A 12,462-nucleotide genomic window follows, 5' to 3' on the forward strand; every position below is an offset into this window, starting at 1 on the left:
GGGCAAGGTGAAACAGCGGCAAAAGCCCAGACTGAGATCAACAGACCTGGGACACAGATCTCCCCAACAACCAAAAGCCATATGTCCTTGGACGGTCACTTTCTCTCCTGGTCTCTTTGTTTTTCCCATCTGTAAAGCTTTGGGTTTAATGATAGCTAACTTTCCTTTTGGTGTTTGGCAACTAAATCAGCAACACTTCTGAGAACAAATGCTAAGGGTCATCAGAGTTGATCTGTTCACAGACAAGGGGGCTCCAAGGAACCAGCTGAGTAGTGTAACAACAGAAGGGAAGGCGCCAAGGGGTCCCGAGTGGCAATAATGGAGCAAATTTATCACTTGGCTACTGAGATTATATTAGAGGAATGAGAAATGAAGGGCGGAGATGCAAAAGAGGAAAAAATCTTTTAGGAGCAATGGGACATAAATACCTATTATAAATCTTCTACCTTTAATTACTCTTAAAGGTGGTTATTAATATAATACTTTTATAGGGCTTGGCTTTTGAAAAAGTAGACAATTATGGAAAGAAGGATGGACGATACACAGAGAGTGACTTTGAAAAGTAATCAAAGGAATACACAGGCTATATGCCCTGACCTTGAAAATGAAGATGGGATACCACATTGAGGATAAAATGAGTCCTACTAGGTTAGAAATTTTCAGGGCTTTGAGATCACAGACCAGAAGACCTAGAGTATTGGAAACTGCAGAGTTTATAAAAGGGATCAGGAAGGAAGGAAGACTGGGAATGACAAGGGACATGGAGGAAAGACAAAGTGACATGAAAAAGGCTTGTGTGTCCAAATTCAGGATTGTAGGTTCAAGCCTTTTGGGATGATGAAGGAAGGAAGGAACTGTGAAGAACTGTATGCACATGTGGCAACGGCACTGGAGTGGGCCTCCAGATAATCATTCCCATTTTTCCTCTGCCACAACTCCTTGACTCTGTGATCTTGAACAAGTCCCTTTACCTAGAAGAAGCTGTTTCTTCCTCTGAAAAAAAGATGTACTACCTCTGTACTCTAACGGAGCTTCTCCAGCAGCAGGTAAAGTCTCTAATGGACCAGGAAGCTGAGATGTGCCATACAAATCCACAGTGTCCTAAAACAGCAGAGAGTCACCCTGTTTGCTTTCTGGTAGCATCAGACCCAACAATTCATCAGGTTCCACAGCACCTGCCTTCTGTAGACCTCACAAGCCTTACTTTGACCATCGCAACCATCTCCCATTTTGTGATTTCAATCCATCATCGACAGAAGAATCTTCCCAAATTTCAAGAGTGATCAAAACCCTCCCTTTCTTATGCTTCTCATCATTCTAGCTTGCACTTCGAGCTCTTTAAGGATGCATATGAGACCCTTCATGAAATGTCTTCAACCCTCCTTTTCCAAATATTGCTAACCACTTGCTGTCACAATCCCTCTCCTGCAGTCACCTTGATCTCCCAAGACTCTAGGCCATAGTACCTGCTTGCTCCTCTTCCGGAAGTGGCCCTTCCCATCTGTTATGCTCCAATTCACCCTTCAAGACCTGGTCCAAACAATTTTCCCTGAGACACTTTCTCCAACTCCCCAGGCACTTAATATTTCTGTGGCCTTTGGTTTTTACCAAAACCTTTATATGTTGAGACAAGAATTTCTACTATTTCCCTTAGGAAAAAAAAAATGTCCCATAAACTGCTCTTTTAGTTTGATTCTCTACTTTTTCCTTCATATCCCTGAAATTCTACCTCAGTGACAGTTCCAAGATCAGTATTTCAGAAATAATGTTTTCTTTTATTTTATACTACTTAGTAGGCTAAGTGGACTTGGGGAAAAAAGGATATGATTGTTAGGTCATCATCTGCTATATGGAACATTTCTGTAAATCTAAGAGATTCACAGAGGGGCAGTCACCTGCTTTTGCTAATACTGGAAAGTCACTGTCTGATTGCAGATTCACTTCTGTGCTTTCCCAGTGCACCGTACACAGCTTTAGCAGAACCTTTATCCTGGTACTTACTGCTATCCATTTCTCAGCCTGCCATAGAAGACCCTAGATGCTTTGTGACCCAGAACTCTGTCTTTATCTCCATACTCCCCAGTAGCTAGCCTCGTTCCATGGTTGGCAGTCAATTTAGAAGTGTCCATGGAATGAATACTAACAATACCTACATCTATAGAGTGTTTACTGTGTGCCAAGCACCATTCCAAACACCTCCGGTGTATTAACTCATTTAATTCTCACAATAACCCTATGAAATAGGCATATAATTATTCACATTTTAAAGATGAGAAAACTGAGTCCCCAGGTATGGGTAGCCTCATGTAGAATTGCAACACTCTGGCAAGAGAGCCCATATCTCCACCACTACTCTACTCTGCCTCTATTGTGGAGGAAATAAACCCCTCAGGAGTACCATTCTAACAGAGTTCCTTAGACTTTCATCAGTTTTGAGATAGAAGTAAGATGGGTAGGTCTAAATGCTCAGTTGTTTCATTTAGTCAATATTCAGTGAGTGATCACTTTGTGCCAATTATCTGTCCCAGGTTCAGGGAGGATCTGAGATGAGTTCATGTTTCTTCTTTAAAAAAGAACAAAATCTGGTTTCCTTCCAATCCATCACCTAAGGTAACATTCCTGGGACATATTACTGTGTTTGAGGTAAGGAGAAATTCCCATCCAGAGGCCCAGCTCCCAGAACAAGCAGGTCATCCTGACAGCATCAGACTTTAAGACTCACATAAGGAGGCCATTGATATCCAGGGCAACAGATGGACAGAACATTATTCTCCCAACCACTAGTCCAGAATTCCCCTTAGGCAGACAGTTTTCTTCAGAGGAGCTAAGTCTCCTTTTGATGTGGGCGTCAGCTGCCCCCAAGCTTCTATAAAGGAGAACTAAAGAGAAAAATAAAAGCTCATTGCTCCCAGGAAAGAAATCTTGGAGGAATGGGGGTGAGGAAGAAAGGTGAGTGGGGAAAGAAGAGAACCAGGATAATACTGGAAATTATGATTTCGTCCTTATAACCAGCCTGACATAGGCACTAGTATTATTCCCATTTTATAAATGAAGAACTGAGGCACAGCAAGGTTGAGTTGGCAGAAGCATGTGCAATTTCCTTTCCCTGTGATTTTCTAAAATTTCCCAAATTTTTATCAACATTTCTCAAAATTATAGGTGAATATCATACTGTGGATATTTTTGTTGAAAGCAAGTATCAGTGTTAAGTTTCAGGTGTTGGTTGAATTAGTCTGAAGAGGAGGCTGTAGCATCTGTAGGTACAAGTCTTGGGGGACATTCAGGAACTGAGATGACACACACATTATGACTGCAAGAATAACCACTACCAAGGAAATGCCTAGGGGAGAGGGTCACAAGTGGGTGCTATAATTGACTGAATCACTGGGAAACAGAAAGGATGTCCTCTGAATCTAAAGGGATTCAAACTCAAGCACCCTGGAATCATGGAAGAATCATCAGTGGGTATGTGGAATTTAAAGGATTCTGCCCCACCTTCCAATGTGCTCTTTGTTAAAGTGACAGGCATGAGACCAAGGTTGTGATGGAGGGTTGGGTTCTTTCCCTTTTCATACACCACTGCCCTTCTCACACTTTATCAAAGTAAGTGTATTTCTCACTCTGTCCCAAACTCCAGATGGTGCTTTGCTCATGTATAAAAATCACCAGGATACCAAATAACCTATTCAAAATACAGTGAACAGTCTCCATGACAGGGAAAAATCAGATATCAAGTCATTAGCCATTGACTCCCACTTTTCTAGTAGACACAGCTCATCTTTTCATTAATGTCATAATAGACCATCATTATGTGCCACTGAATTTTCTGGGCTGGCTTTTCTAGCCAGCTTTTAATAAATTGGTGTTGCGGTTGCAAAAGGAAATAGATTCTAAACTTGTGTGACATAGGGGTCAGCTAACTAGAGTGTGTAGGCAAACCCAACCTTGTACCTCTTAGAACACAGACACACTCATTATATTGTCCATAGTGGCTTTCATGCCACAACAGAGCTGAGTAGCTGAGACAAAGACTGTCTGGCACACAAGACCTATAATATTCAATATGTGGCCTTTCACAGAAAAAGATTGCCAACCTCTAATGTAACACATCCTTTTTCAAGTCAGGTAGCTTCAATTTTTTTTTTTTTTTAATGTAGGGAAGGACTAAAATGGTTTCTACTGAAAATCTGTTTTCCTTCTGGGAATCTGGAAGTATGGTGTGTGCTAGAAAGCTGGTGCCTACATGACCATCCCACAGTTAAAACTTTGGGTGTTGAGTCTTTAATGAGCTTCCCTGGTTGACAATATTTCACACATGTTGTTACAACTCATTGTTGAAAGAATTAAGTACACCCAGTGTGATTCTACTGAGAGAAGACTTTTGGAAACTGGCTCCCCATTTATTCTGGACTTCTCCACATGTGTTTTTCCCTTTGCTGATTTTGCTTTGTAGGCTCTCACTGAAATAAATCCTACTTGTGGATATGACAATAGGCTGGGTCCTGTGAGCCTTCCTAGCAAATCATCAAACCTGGGGGCGGTCTGGCAGACCTCAGACACAGCAGAGTAATAAAAAGACTCTCAAGCATAAAATATATCACATTAGGATAACATTCTATGAGAGCAAGGGAATGGGAAAGTAAATTCTAAGAGCAAAAAGAGTAAGATGAAATTTTCAACTATTGAAGAAAATCTTGCTCACCATTTTTAAAATGGAGAATCATGGGTAACAATTTGCTATGATATTAGAACCCACTCGATACATTTAAAAGAGTGATATAAAGGACTTATTTTTAACATGTCACTATTTATAACTTGTTGAAAATTTAAATTTATAAAAATTTAGAAATATGTGAAGGAATATACAGATTTATAAAAAGGTAAATAAATAAAATGTAAGGCTATAATGAGCACTGGATGTTACACGCAACTAATGAATCACTGAACTCTGCCTCTGAAACGTGTAATACAATGCATGTTAGTTAATTGAATTTAAGTAAGATATTTTTAAAATAAAAAATATATATAATAAAATAAAAAATACATAATGACTACCATAAATAAATGTTTCTTGCTCTTATAGAGGGCTATATACTTTTTAGAAAATCTTATGAAAGCTATAAAAACTCTCTCCAGAAAGAAATGCCCATATACATACATATACAAAATTTTGTATATAGGAACTTCTGTTTCCAACCAAAATGAACAGAGACCAGATTTACCATATTGACTAAAACTATAAGAAAAGACAAAAATACATAAAACAACAGTTTCAAGACACTGGATATTAGACAACTGTAGGACAGTAGTCCATGACAGACAGGAAACAAAGGAAGTGAACCCTATGATTGCCCCAGTTCACTCCTTGGAAAAAGTTTCTAGCTGTGATGCAGAAAGGGAAAATCCAAGCAGAACTTCCCTCACCTACTGAGTTGAGGAGAAGGAGCTGAGAGTTCAGGTGGACCTGAGTAGCTAGCGTTCACAAAATACAATCCCAGAGAGATCTAGAGAGTTCTCTGTACAGTGAGATCTGAAAATTTGCAGAGCTCTTTCTCAAGTATTTAGCAAATCAGTGCATATATATGAGGAAATCACCTCAAGGAATGAACTAGCAAAAAGGACAGAGGAAATACTACTTAGTCCTCATGAGGGAAAAAATAATGCCCATTCCCACCAATAAGACTGAAACACCTCAGAATTCATGGAACAGTAGATAGAGAGTACTCAAAAGAGTCTTGGCTCAGTACTGGAGAATAATTATACCCAGACTAAACACTGCTCTGTTCTACCAAACAAATCTTGAAATCAAAACCTGAAAGGGTCAAACTGATTCTAAGTAACTTAGCTGATTCCCACAGCATAATTCAAGAATATTTATAGGTATATAATATCCAACACCCAAAAAGGAAAGATTAGTGATGCCTGGCCTACAATCAAAAATTACCAGGCATGCAAAGAAGCAGGCAAATAGGACAAATAAGATAAAATAAACCAATAAACTGAAACCATCCATAATTGACATAGGTGTTAGAATTAGCAGACAAGGACATTAGAATAATTATTATAACCATTCCATATTCCAAAGTTTAATAGAGACATGGATAATATTAATGAAATCCAGATCAAATTTCTAGAAATGAAAACTATAATGTTTGAGATTTTTAAAAAAATACATTGGATGGGACTAATGGCAATTAGGTATTGAAGAAGAAATTGTAATGACATAGCAGCAGTAACTATTCAAAATGAAACCCTGAGGAGAAAGAGAATCAGTTCATCAAGAGTACATAACAATCCTAAATGTTTATGTACTTGACAACAGAAAAGTCAAAATACATGAAGGGAAAACTGATAGAATTACAAGGACTAATAGACAAATCCACATATATAGTTGAATGTTTTAATACTCTATGTGGATGATAGATAACTTCAAAATAACACCAAACAACTTGATATAATTAACATTTAGAACATGCTACCCAACAATGGGCAATACATACACTTTTTAAGTGCACATGAAAGACTGACCAGGACGGTCAGTCTTTCAGTCAGTCAGAGCCACAAAAAAAATCCCAATACCAGTTAAACGATTCAAGTCATAAAAGTATGTTCTTCCAACAAATGGAATGAAAGTAGACCAAGAACTGAAACATCTTTTTAAAAATCTCTAAATATTTGGAAACTATACAACATATTTCTAAATACCCTCTATATCAAAGAAGAAATCAAAAGAGATTTTAGAAAGTATTTTTAATTGAATGAAAATAGAAACACAAAATGTCAAATGTATGGTATTTTATGCTGATAAAGCAGTACTGAGAGGGAAATCTATAGCACTAAACATCTGTATTAGAAAAGAATAAGGTATCAAATCAAATCAATGACCTCAGCCTCCAACTTAAGAAAATAAATAAATAAATAAACAAATAAATAAATAATTTGGGACACTGAAAAAATGATATTAAAAAAAGAAAATAAATTTAAAAATTCAATAAATAAACAAATAAATATAAATAAAAGAGATGAAAAGAAACAATAATGATCATAATGGCACTGATGAATTTGAAAACAGAAAAACACTAGAGCCAATCAATGTAACTAAAATACAGTCCTTTAAAAAGACTAATAAAATTGGTACTTTTAGCCAGACTAGTCAGAAAAAAAAGAAAAATTAAGCATAAATCACCAATAGCAAGAATCACTATGGATTCCATAGATATTAAAACAATAATAAGAAAATGCTAAAAATAATCTTATTCTAATAAATTCAGCAATTAAGATGAAACAGACAATTCTTCCACTATCCACTTCCATGGGAAAATGTCCTTGGAAGACACATACAACCAAGTCCACTCAAGAAGACATGGGTAAACTAAATGGCCCAATATCTATAAAGCAACTGAATCTGTAGTTTAAAAACCTTTACAAGAAGAAACTTCCATGGCCAAATGGCTTCACTGAAGCATTCTGCCAAATACTGAAGGAAGAAATATTACCAATGCTGCACAATTGATTGCAGTAATTAGAAGAGGAAGGAATACTCCACAACTCGTTCTCTAAGTCCAGCATTGCCTTGATAGCAAACAACAACAACAACAACAACAAAATAGTATTTTAAAAAACTATGAATGGGGCGCCTGGGTGGCTCAGTTGGTTAAACCTCACCTTCCGCTCAGGTCATGATCCTGGGGTCATAGGATCGAGCCTTGTGTCAGACTCCTTGCTTAGCAAGGAGTCTGCTTCTCCCTCTCTCTCTGCCTCTCCCTGCTGCTAGTGCTCTTGCTTGCTCTCTCTCTCTCAAATGAATAAATAAAAAATCTTCAAAAAAATTGAATAATATCCCTCATGAAGACAAATGCAAAATTCTAGATAAAATTTTAGCAAATTGCTTCCAATAACATCTTTTTTTGAAAAGTAGCACATCATGAGCTCAACGAGTAAAATTGTGTCCCCTGAAAAGATAGGTTCAAGTTCTAACCCTGTGAAAGTGACCTTACCTAGAAATAAGGTCTATACAGATATAACCAAGTTGAAACGAGGTCATAATGGATTAGGGTGGCCTTCATCCAATGACTGGTGCCTCTATAAAAGGAAAGTTGAACACAGAGACAGAAAAAACACAGGGAAAACTCCTCAGGCAAGACTGAAGTGATGTATCAACAAGTCAAGGACTGCTTGCAATCACAAAAAGCTAGGAGGAGGCAAGGAAAGATACTCCCTAGAAAATTCATGGACAGCATATCCCTGGATATCTTGTTTTCAGACTTCTAACCTCCAGGACTGTGGAGAGAATACATTTCTGTTGTTTCAAGTCTCCCAGTTTGTGGCATCTTATAATGACCCCTATGAAACCAAACATAATGATAAAAGGGTTTTATTCCATGAATTCAAATGTGGGTTAATATGCAAGGATGGGTTAATGTAATTTATCATATTAACATACTTTAAAAAATGATAATCTCAAAAGACACTGAAAAAAAAGGACTTAACAAAATTCTACATCTATTCCTGATTAAAAACTCTCAGCAAAGTAGGAAAGAAGGGAATGTCTTCAACCCCATTTCAAAAACCTATAGCTAATATGCCTAATCATGACAGACTGAATACTTTCTCCCTAAGATCAGTAGCAAAATAATGATGTCTACTTCTTTTTTAAAAAAGATTATGTATGTATGTATGTATGTATGTATTTTATTTATTTATTTATTTGAAAGGGAAAGAGCAAACATGAGAGGGGGTGGAAGGGGACATAGAGGGAGAGAAAGAAGCAGACTCCTTGCTGAGTAGGGAACCTGATGCAGGACTGGATGCCATGACCCTGAGATCATGACCTGAGCTGAAGGCAGATGCTTAACCAACTGAGCCACCCAGGTGCTCCTACTCTTACCACTTCTATTCAACATCATATTGGAAGACCATGTCAGTACATTACGTTAAGAAAAAGAAAAGCCATACATACTGGAAAGGAAGAAGTATAATTATCTTTGCTCACAAATAATATGATCATCTTTACAAAAAAAAAATCTAATGGAATCTATAACAAAGCTACTAGAACTGAGTTTAGCAAGGTTATGGAATGTAAAATAATATAGAAAATCAGTCTAATTTCTATATTCCGGCAATGAACACTCAGATATTAAAACAAAAAATATTATTTACAATAGCATACAAAATATTAACTACTTAATAATAAATCTGCCCCCAAGTGAATAAGACCTATACAGTAAAAATTATAAAACACTGCTGAGATAAATTAAAGACTTAAAAACTAGGGAAATGTACTGTGTACATAGGTTGGAATACTTAATATTTTTAAGATGCAGATTATCCCCAAAACTGATCTATGAATTCAGGCAATTCCAGTCAACCTACTAGCAACATATTTTTTAACAGAAATTAACAAGCCAATTTCAAATTTTACATAAAATGCTAAGGACCTAGAATAGATAAAACAACTTCAAAAAAGAACAAAGCTGTAGGGGTGATACTATCAAATTTCAAGACTTTTTCTAAAGCTACAATACTCAAAACAAGGTGATATTGCCATATAGACAAATAGATCAAGAAAACAATCTGAGGGTTTTGAAGGGGCAGGGGCTGGGAGGTTGGGGGAACCAGGTGGTGGGTATTAGAGAGGTCACGGATTGCATGGAGCACTGGGTGTGGTGCAAAAACAATGAATACTGTTATGCTGAAAAGAAATTTAAAAAAATGGTAAGTTAAAAAAAACAGAATAGAAATTTAAAAAAAAACCTATACGAATAACCAAATTCTGACAAAGTACAACATCATCTAAGTGAGAAATATCCTCATGAAAAAATAACTTAAAATTGATCACATACCTAAAGGTAAAAGCTAAAAGTATAAATTTCTCAGAAGAAAAAAAATAGGAATAAATCTAAGGCAATGGTTTCTTAGAATCACGTAAGAAGGAACAGCTGCAAAAGAACAAAAGCTGGGCTTCATCAAAATTGAAAACTTCTCTGCTCGAGATAGCATCATCAAGAAACTGAAAAGATAACCCACAGAATGGAAGAAAACCTGTAAATCATTTATCCAATAAGGGACTTGTATCCAGAAAGTTAAAGAGTGATTCCATATTTGATGTTGGACAGCTCTCAAACCCCACCCTTCCTCTTTCCCTTTCTGCCACACATTGGACATGTTGATTAAAAAAAAAAAAAAAAAGCTAGGTTCTCCCTCCTACGGCAACGTCAAGAGTTCAAGTAATAAAAGCTCTGACATGTTCACAAGAACACCCCCACCCTCGACTCTACCCCAACTACAAAAGAAGACACGTCAATCCCTTTCCCTACTCTCCCAAACCAGATGTAGACTTGTTTGGCAGGGGAAGGAAACGGCTGCCTTCTTGCCCTCTAAAAAGACTAATTATGTGAGTAACAAAGCTTTCCACATCCTCTTGGTGCATGTGTGGTGTAACTAGTACTGACATCCGCATTAAATTTTGGGTGAGAAGGCCATTCCACTTCTATAGACTCACCACAACACAGAATACATAAAGAAACCTTACAACTCAAAAATAAAAAGAAAAATAACCCAATTTAAAAGTTGGCAAGAGATCTAAATAGACATTTCCCCAAAGAACACATGCAAATGGCAATAAGTACATGGAAAGATGTTCAATATCTTTAGTCAGGAGGGAAATTCAAATCAAACCCACAATGATATACCACTTTACAACCTCCAGGATGACATAATAAAAAAGACAGACAATAACAAGTCTTGGCAACAATGAGAGAACATTGGAAGCCTCATACATTGCCAGTGGGAATGTAAAATGGTGCAGCTGTTTTGGAAAACAGTTTGACAGTTCTTCAAATTATTTCAACATAAAATTACAAATGACCCAGCAATTCCACTCCTAGATATGTATCCAAGAAAAATGAAAGCATACACCCAATGCAAAAACTTGTATAAAAAAAGTTCATAACAGTATTATTCAAAATAGTCAAAATGTAGAGACTCAAATATCCATCAAGTAATGAATGGATAAAGAAATAGGTTAGGGACACCTGGGTGGCTCAGTTGGTTGAGCAACTGACTCTTGACATCTGGTCAGGTCATGTCAGGTCATGTAAGCTCGGGTTAGGTCAGAGTCATGGAATCGAGCCCCACATCAGGCTCTGCACTCAGCAGGGAGTCTGCTTGAGATTTCCTCTCCCTCTCTCTCTCTGCCCCTCCCTGTTTATGCACTTGAGATTGAGATCTCTCTAAAATAAATAAATATTTTTTTTAAAAAAGGAAAGAAAGAAATAAGTGTGGTCTATCCATATGATGAAATATCATTTGGCTACCAAAAGGAATAAAGTACAGACATATGGTACTACTTGGATGAACTTGAAAACATTACGCTAAGTGAAAGAAACCAATCACAAAAGAAATCACAGATTATATAATTCCATTTATATGAAATGTGTAGAATAGGCAGATCTAAAGAGTCAGAGAGATTAGTGTTTACCTATGGCTTAGGGGAGTAGGTACCATGACGTGACTGCTTAATGGGAAGGGAATATCTTTTTGGATCAAAAAAAAAATGTTCCAAAATTGATTGTGGTGATAGCTGGGTAACTATAAATACACTAAAAGTATGGAAACATATACTTTAAATGGGTGAACTCTATCGTGTGTAAATTATATCTCAATAAAATAAAGCTTTGTAACAAAATAAAAAGCAATTTAGAGAAGAGGGGATCACTGTGGGATATTAGATATCCAAAAGCAAAAAGATGAAATTCAATCTACAGTTCCTTGTACCAAACACAAAAGTTAACTCAAAATGGGTCCCAGCAACAAAGAATCAGGGGAAAAGAAAAGTCAAGACTAGGGAAGGGGGCAACAGCTGTTGAGACAGTACAGGTATCAGAGGGCTCCTAATACAATAAGAACCAGGGACACTTATGAGTGAAAATTCTGAAACTTGCCCAAAGACAATCTGAACCACCTGAAGTAATTCCTTAAAATAAACTTTTAAGAAATCGGTAACTCAGACCCCTACTGAATCAGATTCTCCATGGGACAATTTAATTTGCATCCCACATGAGCCTTGTTGTTCAAAGGAACAACAAACAACATGGGAAGTTTAGGAAATACTGCCCCAATGCATATATTTTTGGTTGTAAATGAATACAAAATATAACTAAAAAATTTTAAATGACCTATTTGGATCTTTAGTGATTCTTGTATGGTATGAAACTCATTGGTATATAAAAGACCATACAGTAAGGTGTTCAGCAGAAAAAGCTAGACTTCTGGAATTCCCACTCACACTCTGCCACTGGACAAGTTAAATCTATCTTCAACAAGAAAGGAATAATAAAAGCATCTAATATGTCTATGAGCAATGACTGGAAAAACATCTCCATGAAAATCATTTAACAGAGTGCCTTACAAGTAGTAAGCTTTCCATAAACTAGAGTTCATATCATGATCACAGAACATGAA

The sequence above is a fragment of the Lontra canadensis genome, unplaced genomic scaffold (genome assembly GCF_010015895.1).
Source record: "Lontra canadensis isolate GAN:19392208 unplaced genomic scaffold, GSC_riverotter_1.0 scaffold32, whole genome shotgun sequence".
NCBI lineage: Eukaryota > Metazoa > Chordata > Mammalia > Carnivora > Mustelidae > Lontra > Lontra canadensis.